The sequence below is a fragment of the Nelusetta ayraudi genome, unplaced genomic scaffold (genome assembly GCF_046127955.1).
Source record: "Nelusetta ayraudi isolate G7.1 ecotype Tasmania unplaced genomic scaffold, CSIRO-AGI_Nayr_v1 ptg000062l, whole genome shotgun sequence".
NCBI lineage: Eukaryota > Metazoa > Chordata > Actinopteri > Tetraodontiformes > Monacanthidae > Nelusetta > Nelusetta ayraudi.
The window spans coordinates 25,165-40,271 of NW_027466112.1; the positions used below are offsets into that span (position 1 = coordinate 25,165).

General features: G+C 45.5%; 1 protein-coding gene across 1 annotated transcript in view; it reads right to left on the bottom strand.

The window, feature by feature from the left end:
- Positions 1 to 5,572: 5,572 nt before the first annotated feature.
- Positions 5,573 to 15,107, bottom strand: part of opa1 (OPA1 mitochondrial dynamin like GTPase) — a 71,693-nt gene continuing 62,158 nt past the window's right edge. Inside the window, exon 31 of the mRNA XM_076040629.1 lies at positions 5,573 to 5,585. The gene's annotated coding sequence lies outside the window, so the exon portion shown is untranslated. The remainder of the gene's footprint in view (positions 5,586 to 15,107) is intronic.

The window sequence follows — 15,107 nt, forward strand, 5'->3', positions numbered from 1 at the left end:
CAGGTTCAGTCACACTAGTCGATAAGACGGAACTTTGACCCGTAGCACGCCCAACGGACCCTTTAATTTACGCACACACACACACACACACAAGCAGCCTTAATACTGGGCAATAAAGTAAAGTATGCCTCTTTTGTGGTGTTCCGACCCTGAAAACATTAAAGTGTATCAGTGCATTAGGGCTGCGGTCATCTGCACGGCTCACCACCACCAGACTGATTATTATTTATTCATCGGTTTGGGCTGCAGAATATTAGCGGTCGTTGCGGCGCTGCTTTTTACGCGCGCGCCATAAAAGGACGCTTAAAGCTGGCGATTTCACAAAACTGCGGTATCCCAGAAGCCCAGACGCCATGAGTTCATCAGTGTGCGGGCACACCTGCGCTCCTCGGGCGGGGGGAGGAGGGGGGGGGGGGCAAGGGGGAGAGCACCCAGATGGAGTCACGCTTCCATAAACCTGCAGCGGGGTCACGGGGCGACGAGGCTGCCGCTAAATCGGCGGCAGGCTCGGCTATTAGTTGAGTCAGAGATGAGTTCACAACACAGGCGCACTCCGAGCTAAATCACCCTCGGGTTTCAGCGCCGCGCGCGCGCACACACGCATCGACGCCACACACACGCTGACGCGCACCCAGCCTTGTGCAGACACCAGACTCCAGCCTAGTGACACACGCCGTCAAGGCCACTGTGAGTCACCTGTGCAGCCGGGCAGACAGGCAGCCCGAGGCGAGGCGACAAGAGATGTGTGTGCGTCTCCGTGCGTGCATGTGTGTGTGCGTGTGCGTGCTGCCCGCCTGGCTCCAGTGATGTCATCGCGAGGAGACGGCAAGGGCCGAGCCGGCTGATGGACGGCACACTCCTCTCCCCCGAAACAACCATCATCCCACCGCTTCATAAAATACGGAGCGGGAGAAAGAAAGGGATGGCGAGGAGGGCGTGTGTGTGTGTGTGTGTGTGAGTGTGTGTACGGCAGAGGAGGAGAAGGAGGAGGAGCCAGGTCGTGCCCCCACCACCGCCCTGTGTCTCCTCCAGACGTGTCCGGCGGGAGGAGACCCCAGCCTGCGTTCGGCAATCGCCAGACGGTGACAGAGGGTGGACGCGGGCATTAAACCACCATGACATCAGCCGGATGGACGGGCCGCGCTTTAAAGGCGCGCCCGTCACCTGCTTTACGAGGCGCCATAAACGCAGTGAAGCAGCAGCAGCAGCAGCAATAGCCACGGTGAATCCGGCTCTGTCCGGTCTCCCTGCGGATAAAGGAAGGCGGCTGCAGGACGCAACAAGGCATCATCGGTGGGAAGTGGTTTCCTTTACGATTGTCCATCGAGCTAGGCTCTTGCCTTCCAAAGCTTGGACACTTACACTTACATTCCACATGGACAGCAGCCGTGAATTATTTCCTATTCTTTGTGTTTATATCCGTTTTGCCTGGTTGGTGTCTCTGTTTTTCACTCTGTCCTGTCTGCCACCCTGGCTCACTCTGCTCCTTTCTCTCTTTCTCTGTCTCTCCTCTATCTTTCTACTTCACCCCAACTACTCATAGGCAGATGATGGCCCTCTGGAGTCTGGTTCTGCCCTAGGTTTCTTCCCACAGGGGAGTTTTTCCCAGCCACTGTCGCATCTTGCTTGCTCCGGGGGCCCGGTTGGTTCTCTCTGATTGTATAAAGCGCTTTGAGACGCCTTTGGTTGTGATTTAGCGCTGTACAAATAAAAGTTTATTATTATTTATGACGACTGAACACACAGCAACAAGGCTGAGACTTGGGCCCATTTTCTTTCGGTGTTAGACGTTGGCCGTACATCTAAACGATCACTGGAGTACTGAGAGACAGCATCGATGCAGGGCCTCACTTCACAACTGGTAATCTTAAAGAGGACAGAACTAATGAATTCATTACTGACTGTCTGGTAATTCAAGACTCACACCTTTTATTGTCCACATTCAATCAATACATTTACGTGAACGCAGTAGCTGAGCCGAGGTCACAGTGTGGCTAATCGGTCGAGCATTCATGGCGCTTTCCAACTGTTTGATTTCCTCCCAAAAGGTCAAAGTTTGCTATTAAAAAGTGTGACTCTTACATTGTTGGTCATTACTTATCAACAAAGCAGTTTTCCCTCCATTACCAAACACTGAATTCATGCTATTACAGTAACAAGCTTTATTGTTCCAAAATAAAGTCCTGCAGTCATATCCTCCCAACTTCCCGCCAGCCATTTGTCTGCCTGCCATTCAGCAACCCAGCCACATGACCAGAACTCAAAGCCTGTGGCCGCCAGTGAACTGAACCCTGACCTGGAATATAGCCAGGGGAGGACCATAAACCTTGCCGCATGGGTCACAGGACCTGGCTCATCATTTCCACACACACTGTTTGAGATGTTATCACACAGGCAAGAGCTGTCTGTCATGTTACCGTGAAATGTAGGTCAGCTGACGGGCTGTATGAAAACAGCCGAGCGGAGAGCGGCACTCGGCGGACTTTTCCACGTTCGCGAACAAATGCGTCACAGGTTCTGATCGCTGCTATTGTACATCGCACGCTGTGATGGTCGGCGCAGAATGACTGAGTTGAACTGATGCACTCTAGACCGCCATCGAGCCAAGAGCGGACAAGTGGCCGTCAGTATGTTACGGCCGTCACCCTGCGCTCGAACCGATTTAGGGTCGACGTGTGTCACGTGACGACGATCATGCAGAGACTCAGCTGAGATGCATGGGATTTTTTGCAGCAGTCGCCAAGGAGTGCCATGTGAGAGGCAGGACTGGGCCGGGAATACTGAATACATTTCAGAGTGAGGGAGGGAGGGAGGGAGAGAGGGAGGCAGAGAGAGGCAGAGAGAGAGAGGAAGAATTAAAGCCTTGTGTTCTTCCAGTGTTTTCAAAACTTTAGGAATCCCACTGATGGAAACAGAAAAGCTTATCTAACAGGAAAAAGTTGAACCATGATGGATTTTGTTTTTGCTTGTTGATTTGTTTTAATGCAAACAATCCCTAATCTGCATATGAAAAACCATAAACCAGTATGCCTCATCTGATGGGAACATCCTCGAGGTCCATGTCAATATTATGTATGATGGCCTCATAACAAAAATGAATTCTATATTTGTTTCTTTCTTTTTTTTCTTTTCTATTTTTGAAAAATCTTCTTTTACTATTGGGGCATTTCATAATCGGCAAAAAAAACAACAACAATGATACAAATTAAAATAGATCAGCCTTTCCTTATGAAGTACATTAACTTAGGTTATATAGTTAGAAAAACAACAACTGGATACTCTAACACCGATCTGGACAATGTGCTTCTCTCTTCTATAAGATGCTCAACATTTAACACGTATTGGTCTCCGTGCTGAACAAGACACACTGGCTGAAAACAGTCAGGCCTTCGTAGCACAAAAGGCGACAGCCAATATAACATCAAACAATCCCCTTTGACATCCACTGGCTTAAACCTGCATTGGATGGAGTTTTCTGTCTCAATATAAACTCGTCTGAGACCAAAGAGCTTTGCCTCTCATTGTGAGGGACACAGAGAGCTCGGTGTTGACACAGAGGACGGAGGTGGCAAACATCTCGGGGAGCAGATTGGCTCATGTCCCACATCTGTCCTGCAAACTGGGGCTGGCGGCGCCTCCGAATTGAAGAAGGACAGGGGTCGATCTCAAGTGGGCCGAGGGCGAGCTGCGGTCCCTGTGTCGCCTCTCCCGGTGATTAAATGCTGGAATTAGGGGGGCAACAGCTAACATCAAAACACAGAGAAAAACCTATCCATCTGGGGTAATCAAGGAGGGTGAGATTAGATGAGCTGCGAGTGTGTGCGAGCGTGTCTGTGTGGCGGAGCTCCAGCCACCCCCCACTCTCCTTTCTAACACACAAATACTGAAACAGTGCACTGTCTTAGTTCCAGCTGTCAAAAGACCACAAATGAAAAAGAGGGTCTTTTTCAAAAAAAAAAAAGGTGGCAGTTGCTCTGATCCCATATCTGTTCTCTGTATTGAATTGTACTGGGTACATTGGCATGCAAATATCTACTAATTCCAGCTCTGTCGGAGGCTGAACAGACCTTCCCAGCTCTGTGAAACGCCGGACACATCAGGTCAGAGAATGGGGATCCACACACAAGCAACACCACAAATCTATTGACAAACTCTGCATTGGATTCCGCCAATTTTGACTTTCCTCTCTGTTACTATACTCACAATTCTTACATTTTGCGGTGGATTCTTTTGTTGTTGAGACTTGGATGCCTATCAAAATGGAGTAGTTTATTTACCAAGCGAGTCCCGTGGCGTACTTTGATACAGAGATAAATAATTCCACAAACACAAAACTGGTTTAACCCCACATTTCATCTGAAACGCTTCCACTTCCCACTCAAAGATGGTTTTAAAGAGCTGTTTGGCTGAGGGGGGCTCTCTGTTAACCATATCACTGTGAAGTGAGATTAAAAAAAAATCTCAGTTTCCCTGTCTTTACCTTTAATGATGTCTCCTTGTTATCTCGCCATGCCTCTCAGGGATGCGTTTGCCTCTCAGCCTTTGAAACTAGTTGCATTGTTTCAGGCAAGGTTCGCACTGAGGTTATGGGTAATTGCAATAGCTGTTTTACATTTCAATCGGAGGTGTAATCTTCAAGTCCCCATCTTTCCCAACACAGAAATACACATATCCCCCCATTAAGCCATGGGGATGTCATAATATGGTTGTGCGCTTAGTGAGTAACAGCGCAAGCAGCCGGATCGCTATGCATCGTAATTTTAGACAGAGATGTACGTCGTAAATTTCTGATGGGCTGTGTTTTCACTGGTGTTTTTAGTTGTTGCCCTAGACTTGCGTTTTCATTGCTTTACCTGCTCAATAAATTGCATCACTGGGATACTTTCTTTTTTGTTCGCTCGCTTCCGAGAAATCCTTCTTCAAAGACCATGCGAAACTTACAAAAGGCTCATCTCTGTGTTTATATGTCAGTCTCCTAATTTATAACGTCCATTTGACACGAGGACTTCTCTTTTCACTTTGTCTTAATGGCTCAGCACTTCTCACCAGGCGCTGCACGATGTGGCTCTTGATGCTGAAGGACCCTCGGGTAAATTGACTCGTCCTCAATTTCTCCCGTTAGATTTTTATTTTTGTTTGCGAGTAAGGAGAGGGTGCCACTCTTTCAGATTCGTAAAGAGCAAACACTTAAGTGAGCCTCTTCTGTCTTTGTAGCTACATAGAGGGTTTTCTCTGAGTTTATTGATATGGCCTCTTTACCAACAGACTGCACAGAGTATCCACGAAAAACAGCATAATCAAGACACACGAGACAGAAATGACAGTTAGCCAGTGTACGGACCAAGGAGAAGTATTTGGTGAACTCAATCAGAAGTAGAGCTTAGTAGCGGCATTTTGGTCTTTGCAGGGGGATCTGGGTGAATAAGTGTGGTCACAATGGACAGTGGGCACAGTGACCAGACCTCTACATTTTATGGTCTATCACGCTGGAGCAGGAGGCCAAGCACTATTCCTAAAGACCCACCTCTTTACATCTCTATGGACCAACTCATTAGCTATGTAGAATCCCCTCTTTCTTTCCGCATCTTGCCTCTTTGTCCGGTGGCCGGTCTTTGTCTCCTTTAAATGATCCCACACAAGGCCCATTTTCTGGTTAATACATGTTTACAGCCATGTAAGGTTTTTGTGGGAGTCCTGTAGTTTTATTTTTCGAGCCATCACTCCAGACACCATAAAACCATTACCAAGCTGTTTGGGGTAATTGTCGACGGTACACTGGTCGTATTTGAGACGCTCAATGAGTCGGCATCTTGAAAGATGGGCAGATGGCTAGACAACACATGTTGGGGATTCCCGGAGATAGCGTGAAAAGTCAGTAAACCTGACTCACACATTTGCTAAACCCTTTTTGTCCAGCTGAAAAGTAACTTTGCAACTAAGATTAGCCTGAATGGGAAGAGTGGTGTTGCCCTGTTGTCAATTTTTCAGGAAAATTACATGTTATGCACCTAAGTAGGACAGGGACCTTGTAGACTAACTAGGCAAAATCTAAATAGTTGTGGATTTTGGGTTTTCCGCACATTTGAGGGGTTTCGAGATGTCGAACGTTTTTTGGGGTATGTATGTGTGTGCGTGTGTGAGAGTGTGTTTACAGTAGCATCTTGGGGGGTAGAGTCACCCTATGCCCTGAGTGAATTAAAGGGGCCAGCTGTGATACTGCCTGAAAGGAACATGGAGTGAGACAATGGGAAAGATCCCTCTACTCCCCCAAAAGACAAAGGAGACAGGGACAAGAGGCTAAAACCATACAATCAACTCACCATCGACAATGGCCAAGCTCCTGTAGCAAGCAGGATCAGGGGGATCGGCGAGAGGCTAAGCCAGCCGCAACCAGTGCAAGCCATTAATTCCACTCTGCTTAACACACAATTAATTTCACTCTCATGCTGCAGCTCAACAAATCACGAAAAGAGGAGGGCTGCTGCCAAAACCAAGATTAAAAGGGGAGGCAGCAAGGACTCCTTTAAGAAGTGCTCTGAGCAGATGCTCTTCGACCAAAAAACGAGAACCTCAGGGGCCATTGATGCTGAAAACGTAAACTGTGTAAAAGGCTAGTTTACAAACAGCAAAAACCCCTTCTGATCATTATTTTAACTACTGAAGCCAGCATTTGCTACTGATTCTACCTAGACTGACCAGACAATTAAGTAGTTTGTCAGCACATGCAGAGGTTTTGAAATTCTTTCTTTTATTCTGTTGACGTTGTGTGAAAGGATTCTAGGAACTAAGTCGGGATTTGGATGTTATCATTATTACGGCAAAAAAAGAAACAATAAAGTTAACCAAGCTGAAAAAAGTGCTCCTGCTGACTTTTACATTTGAGCTAATGTGACCAGAGTTAATGCTTCTGTGGGGCTTAACTCAACCACAAAAGTAGCCAAACCACAGAGATGGCTAATTGTTTGGTGGACTAAAGCACCTGCTCAGGAACTGCAGAACCGGTCCTTTCGCAAAGCAGAGCCCATGGTACTGGATTAAGATCCCCGGAGTGCAGACATCCTCTTGGCTCGCCACAACTTTTGCTCTAATGGCTACCCCGCAGGCTACCATGACTTCAGTCTGAAGCGCCTCAAGGCACGAAAAGCCAGGTTACTCCCCCAACACCCCCCATCCGACACCTTGAATACCACAAAATTGTGATGGAACCTTTTGTATAAAGAACATCTAAATTGTCACGCTTGTTTTATTTTATTACATTTTCTTCATGGTTAACTTCATGGTAAAAATCTAAGCTGTGCATTTACAAAGGTATATCCATAGTAACTTATGCTTAGCAAAAGTTTTTATATGGTGAGAGTTGCAAGTATTTGCCTATTGTAATGAAAAAGTTCATGAAAGTCTGTCAACCTTTTCCAAACCTGCATGACTCCATTGCTGCATTTATGCAAACAAATGAAACGACTGTTTTCTGAGGTTTTGCTGGATAGTTCAGCAAATAAGCTGAGGTTTGATTACTTTTTAAAAATAAACATCCCTTAGTTGTACAGCCATTGGTTTTCATGATTGACTTTACTACTGATCTCATACCTCAGTGCAGCTTTGCCACTGGCAACATGGTTGCCTTCATGTTCATCCATCTCCATAAAGTGGGACTTTATGAAGGCTGACAATGATTTGCCTTGGGCCATGGCTAAAGAAGAAAGGTGCAACCTGGGTTTAGTTGATGACTAATGCCCCACAACCAATCGATTGGCTCGTGTAGGGCAGAGATAAGAAGCTGGACCCGTTTGCCAGAAGAAGCCAGTGACCTCTCAACCATCCATCTCTGTCCTCATCTGGTCCTGCTCAACATTTGCCACTAAGTTCTTCCGTTTGATTCTCAGCTTTTGACAAAGCAGGCAGATGCTATCAGTTTGTCTGTCCAGCTTGGCCTATTAGGGCATAATACCACGCCTACCCTTCCCCATTCCACTCCCTCTCTGGACACCACTGACCATCGCAAAAGACATAGGGCACATTGTACCGAGCCTATGCTCCTTTGAAAATGTCAAGCCTTAAACTAAACGTCTCCAGAGATGAGTAATGGCTTCTACTGGCCAATATAAAAGAAGCTTTGAAAGAGTTTAGAAACACAACACAATGGCTAATTTCATAGTGAGATCAAACTTTGGAAAGGGTCACATTTTTGGTCAGGGCAAAGAATCTTTCTTCAGAAAGATTCTTTTTTTTATATCCGCAAAATCAGATAAAGCAAACTTAGTGAAACAAAATTCAATAAAAGAAACAAAACCAACATCAACGCTTGTTGTATTGGCTAGAATATAACTGACATCATATCCTAGAAACTGTTACATCAAAGTATTAAAGCTCACTGAGATGGACACATTGTTCCCCAAATGACTAGTGGGGAATCCCAACATCTAAATTTAAGGTTAACAAATTCTAAGATTCATAACTAATTTGTAATGTTCAACTTACTAAACAACAACTTTCACCTGAGCTGGACCATGAAGTCTTTGATGTAGTGTGTTTCTAATATAATTTCTACCTTAGTGGACTTTTCTCAACTATGTATTGGATCATTTTTGTGAACCACACAAAAAGTAAAAGGAAAGGTTTTGCATGCTATGCACAAACACTGAAGGGTAAATATTGAGGAAGTTCTGTCCAAACAAGCTGTATTATTAGCTATGCAAAACATTGCCATGCTGTTGTTGCCATGGTGCCACTAGTTTAGAATATATGTTCATGCCTTTAAATCTAGAACATACAGTATACTTGCAAAAAGAAATAGCAGATGTGTGAATTATGGGTTGCATCACTGTGTTGCAATTAAAGTAGAAAAAAAAAAGAAATTATAGTTTACCTAAGTGATGTCATTATTGTTCATTTAAGTTCTTTCCTGAAAACAAATCCTAGCAACAGTACAAGTACCAGGCAGTGGCAGAATAATAAATATCAGACACCAGATGTATCACAACATAATGATGAGTTAATTGGAGTGGGTTCTATTAATCAATCCTGGAGATTGAGGTTTGATTGAGTTGTTTGCTTGGAACACTGGATTTGTTAGGGGAGGTGTGAATGCGCAATCACACTCAGAAGCAGGTCAAAGAAGACTGTCAACTAGGTACAATCGCAGGTCTGCACCCACAGAGTAGAGCAGTGCAGCACAAAGGTGCTACACATTTTTTTACAAAAAAATGATGTGATATGATTTAAAGTTTCAGTTTGGGAGACAAAAATAAATGTTTTCCTGGTAAGACGAATAATACAGTATATTATTCAAAAAGTTCAAATGGTTGACGACAGTAGATGACAAAGTGGAATGTGAAACCAAACTAGGACCAGTTCACTGTTGCAATAAAACTGAGTCCCCAGCCATACCGAACTACTGGGTGTGAAAATGACCGTAAATCCAGCAAGTTAAGTTACGAAACGTGAAATTTCCAGCTTGTCGTATGACATTTCCATAATGCCCTCCGCCCATGCTTCCTCTAACATCCAACCTGGGTGTATAAGCCTGTGATGTAGGAAACTCTAAAGCCCACTTTCAACATGATAACCTCAATGCAGGTGAGCTGTATTCAGGTGATCCTCTTTCTCACGCTGTTCTGTAATGCAAACGCTCCGAGCTGAAATTCACTCTGCCTCTCTGTAAGCCCAAAGAGATTCAGCCCGTTCCCCAAACAAGTCATTTGGTTAAGCTGCCTGTCAGTCGGGAACATTTGTTTGCCCTCCGAGTAACTCTGTGGGGCATGGCGGATGCTAATTGTGTAGGTTTGGAGGGGGTCCCTCAGGTGTGTATTTGTTGAGTGAGGTGGTGGTGGTGGTGGTGAGGTGGGGTTGGGGCTGGGGGTTGGTGGCCTCTAAGAATTAAATGGCAAGTCTTAAGTTTACACAGAGCCAGGCAGGGAACCCCGGGCACACCTTTTCTCTTGATAGGCCCGGACTTCTTGTGGTTAACATCCTGCAGAGTCTTTCTTCGTTCTGTATAATGTTAGTAATTATACCACCAGTGTGAACCTCATGCCATTAACAAAACAGAGGTGGAAGTATCAGCAGGAGCCTTACTGAGGACCTACCTCAACGACTCGACAATGGCCAAGGCCTGATGAGACCTGGAGCGATAGTGGAAGGTTTGCATTATATGTAAATTTGAAATAATGAAGGGCCACATGTATTTCAATAGGGCCACTGGATATTAAATCAGAAGAGATTCTGAGAAATGTCTTTACTTGCTCTTTACTTAACTATTCAACTTAGCTATAACTTGAACCCCACCTCTTGATCATTAATTGAGCAAACAGGGAAAAAACAGCAGCAGTGCGAACGTTTATCAGTGATTAAAAAGAGCCAAATTATAGGATGACAAAAAAAATACAAAGATCACATCTGTGATGTAATATCAAAAGGGCCATTTAGTGACATTTTGGAGGGACAGAGGCTGACCCTGGTAACGCTGTGGTCAGCAGCCGTTGGAGTGGTCAGCGTGGAGAATTCCCTGTGCTTCATCATTCTGATGGCTGTGTCCAATTGCATTATGCCCGAGCTGCAGGTAGCCCTAGCTTCAGGGGTCGCATCCCTGACACCCTCGCCCCATTGGCCCGGGGACTCTGGCCAATGTTAACGGGTCAGGGCCTTCTCCAGACACAGGCTTGGCTCCTGACCAATGGGTCAGTGGCGAGAAGCAGCAGTGGTCAGACCAGTGATTTATGGAGGCATGGCGCGGAGAGAATGCGGAGAGGCTGCGCTTTAAACTGGCTGGGGTTTTCTTGACAATTCATTAAAAGGCACAATATGTTGGCGCTTTTGGCGAACCCCCTTCACCACAAGCACTTTACTTGAACTTTTGCGCTCAAGCAGCCAGCTGTTACGGACCTTATTTGTACATTTGCGCCTATAAATCTAATGCAGTTGAGCAATTTTTTCTTGCCCATGTGTCTTCCCAGAAAATATCTTAAAATGAACAAAACTTGGCCAAACTTGTTTGATCAACAATAAGGTCAGGTTTGATCATCCTGATGCAAACTGTGTTCCAGTTGCTGACCTATATAAAAATGATTTAATCAAAAGAAAGTGAAGAGCTTTAAAGCTGTTCCACCCTGGAAGACAGTCCGAAAAGATCCCATATTTTGAGGGCGACTTTGTTCTTGTTTGAGAACATACGGCCAAATGTGTAATGGTATTTGTTGATATTTATTATGATAGTGTGGCATCACAAATTCTAAATGCACAATCATCTTTGGGTTACTTCAGGAAATTGGAATTAAAGAGGCATTTAGCTATACAGGACATGCTGACGCATTAGCTTAATGGACCGAGACACATCATGGATTGGTTTGATCTTAAAAAAAAAAAAAAAAAAACTCCATTGAAAAATAAACTAGGCTTGATTTGGATCGTCCCTATAAGAAAACCGTCCACATCAGCACGATGACACATCAAGAGAAACCGGTGGCATGTGCATATTGCAAACAATGTAATCCACAGAGAGAACGGATGACCAAGGTCTATCTATACGCGCACAAAGACAAACTATTTGGCAGCAATTCATACGTTTGTGAAGCCATAAACCATTCAGTGACTGCGGGAATGACCCAGCATGTGGCTTACTTTTTGCTAGGCACACTTAAAGGTCAGGCGGCAGTCCACAGAAGTCTGTTGATGTATTCTTTGGCCATGATCACCAGCTGCCATTCGCACGTGGGTGGACAGTTTGTTTCCACTGGCCCGCAGAGCCGAGGCCCACGGCCACGCAACCTCTCTGCCCTTTCAGCTAATTGTTTCAGGGTTGTTGTTTTTTTTTTTTTTTTAATTTATTGACAGTCTTTGTGAGGTAGCGCTTCCATTGTGCTCGCTGCCTTTTGTGTGCAACATTAGCCGTGACTCCCGCTCATTTGCTCTTGCGCACTGCGGCTGACCAGAGGCCAGAGAGCAGCGAGATGCCCAGCGGGAGTGCCCTCTTCGTGGGCAGGGGGAGAAGACCTTCACAGGTGCCTTGGTCCTTCTCTTAGCAACGTCCTGCTGCTTGAAATTTGTTGCCCCACGTGGGTGTCTTTCTGAGTGTGTCAGTGGTGAAACCCCCGCAGGGAGATTTGTTGATACGATAACTCGATTAGGCTGCAGGATTGATGACACAGTGGCAGTGTGCAAGCCTGTGACTCCCAGGGAGGGTGCTGGCTCTTCTCCTTAACCTCTCCTCTGGAGACCACCACTGTGCACAAGTCAGACATGTGGCTCCAAAAAGCCCTTTCTAGGTATTTGGCAGTCAGTCTTTCACGCACGGACCAGCAGTTCGCTAACTAAGGAAAGAATGAGGATCCTTTAAATAATTTCAGTTAAGACTCGGTATTAGTCCAGAGGACTTCAGACAAAGAAGAACACACTAATTAAGCACAGTGAATGGAAAGTTTCTTATTACGGAAGGGTTTATCCTATCAGCTGCCCTATCCCTCCCTTTTTCGTTCACCTCATTTCTTTTCTTTGCCAGCCAACGCTTTCTAATTAACTCTAAAATTAGATGATGATGGCCCTAAATTGGTGCTAGATACCAGCGCGCAGCTTAAGCAGGAGTTTGGGGATAAAGTTATAGACTCCGTAAGTTGGTAATTAATTTTAAGTCATCAAAGCGTGGCTATATTGGTTGCAGGGGAAAGGGATATGGACTGAATCCCAGGTAGTCAGACCAGGATTATCTTGGAAGACTCTGAGGTACACTAATGTGCTGTCAACACGGCTGCACTTCCGGAATAATCCCAGCTCACAGGTGTCAGCCGGGGTTGAATTTTAAACTCTTTCTGGCCGGTGGTTAAGTTGGAGACTAATGGTGGATTTAAATCAAAAGAGCCGATCTCCCTCGATGCGGCCCCTAAAAGCTCTGGCATATCCACGCAGGTGTAACAGGGTCAATCAGTAACCACTGGAGAGTTAATTAGAGCTTAAAGTGAGACTTAATGGCAAGGCCTCGCTCCGTGCACACATTCCAACACACCCAAATTGTACACACGCTCTGTTTGTTGACGGGTTGGTTGCCACTTGAAAAATTCTTGACTTTCCCCCGACCGCGTGGCCTCCTCCCAGCCTCAGAGCCAAAACAGGCATCCAATCAGGTCTTCTTTTCTAAGTACTCTCATGACTTGCACTGACGCCACGCTTGGACCATTCTGTACCTGCACTGAGCTGGAAGAGAATTACTTTATTTCTTTTATTTTCATTTTGTATTTAATCACCTATGGTGCAAGAGGGTCAAAATCCTTGTTGGTGTGTGCAAACCAATAAAGGTGATTCATATACAATCATGAATTGTCTCTTTCTTTTTCTTTGGCTACAGCCTCAAATTACAGGCTGCAAAAAATTAAGACTTCCTCCCATCAGCGATGGAAAGCTCACAACATGAATTTCCAGCCAACACTATAAACGTCCACGTCTGAGAGGTCATTTCACGGCAAGGGCGCTCCCCAGCTGTCCTCTCGCTTGCGTAAAATGCGCGCGCACGAGCACCCCTCCCTCCCTCCCTGCCTCCCACCCTCCTACTGTGAACCGCTAAGCCAGGCGGTGGCTCAAACAGGATGTGGCACATGTGTATGATATTAGGCAGACCTTCCCAGGCAGCAGGCCTATTGGTAATAGTAGATCTACAGCTGGCCCACTCACTCTGCCGCCCGGCCAGCAGCCCTCTCAGACTGATATTTCGCACTTCCCTCCGGCCCGTCTCACTGCCCCACTCACAGGTGGGAATGCATTCAAACAGAGCCATAACAAGAGACCCCGTTGTAATGAGTATATGTGTTTTCTTCCCCGCAGACAGGGGAAGCTATTCAGTGTGCCCCAGTCGGGTCACGGCTGAGATGCGAAGGGTACCGACTCGTACACGGCCGACATCAAAGCCCGCCTCCCCGACGGACGCAGACCAGTGTGAGAGAGTTCAGGCGATCGCTTCCATGTAAGAAAAGCGAGGGACTTTGTGTTGATCCATGACGGAGGAGAGCTGGGGAATGTCGCCGAGTGCCAGCTCGTCACCCCTGAGCGAATCGCAGGAAGTAGCAGCACGATGCACGCCATCTGTCCACGTCTGAGGGCTCATGGGACGATGCTTTGAGTTAAAGAATCTTTGAGAACCGAGACAAATTTTTTTTTTTTTTTTTTCCAAAGAGAGAAAGGTCTCACAAATATGAGCGTCTGAAATGCCGCAGTGAAAGCTCACAGGTGTGCTTGAAATACTAGACGTCAGTGGTGGACATTTGTCAAACAACAGTATCTGAAATTTGGCTTTTGGAGAGAGGCTGCTAAAACATACGCAAAAACATTTGTTCCCCAACTCTTTATCCGAGTTTCTAAAAAACCTTTGAGGTGTGAGTCTTTTCAAATTCTGTAATGCAACGCCTTTTTCATACAAACACATTTTTCTTTTTTAAACTAATGCAATGAACCATTCAGGTGTCTTTTGAGAATTCCACATTTTTCAGCCTTTGTCCTCACACCCTTCTCACATGTTGCAGGCACAGGAATAACACACCAATACCAATGCAGGCCAGATAGATGATACATTGGTTCACACAGTATTCAGTGTGGTCTAAAGCAAAAAGCAAAAAAAAAAAGGGTTGACAAATTTGCCCAAGGCACTCCCAACAAAAATATGACTTGGAGTACAAAGAAGTCATTCATTCAAACGTAATATAGCTTTTATCATTTTGGCCATAAAACAAAGATAAACAAATTCCCGCTCCTCCCACTTTAGATTGTAGAAAACAGTGACAACAGTGATCCACTTGGCGCACTGACTAATTAGAAGCTTCTGGTGGTGGAGATAGTGGCGGGCTCGCCGAGACAAAAAAAAAAAAAAAGGGACGGGAATATTGATTTTTGACTATGACCTCAGGCTCTGAATGGAGCTGAACGCTAGACAATGACTGGTTAACGTCTTTTTTTTTATCTGAGGTCACAGATGTAATAGTGTCAGGGTAAGTGCGGCTTCTGATGAGGTCAGGGAAGATTACTCCTGTCTGCCTGGTTGACGATGACCTCATGGAGCTTGCGCTTTCTCAAAATAAATCAGGGAGACAGAGATATTTTTTGCTTCAATACCATGACAAAATGAGAACAGA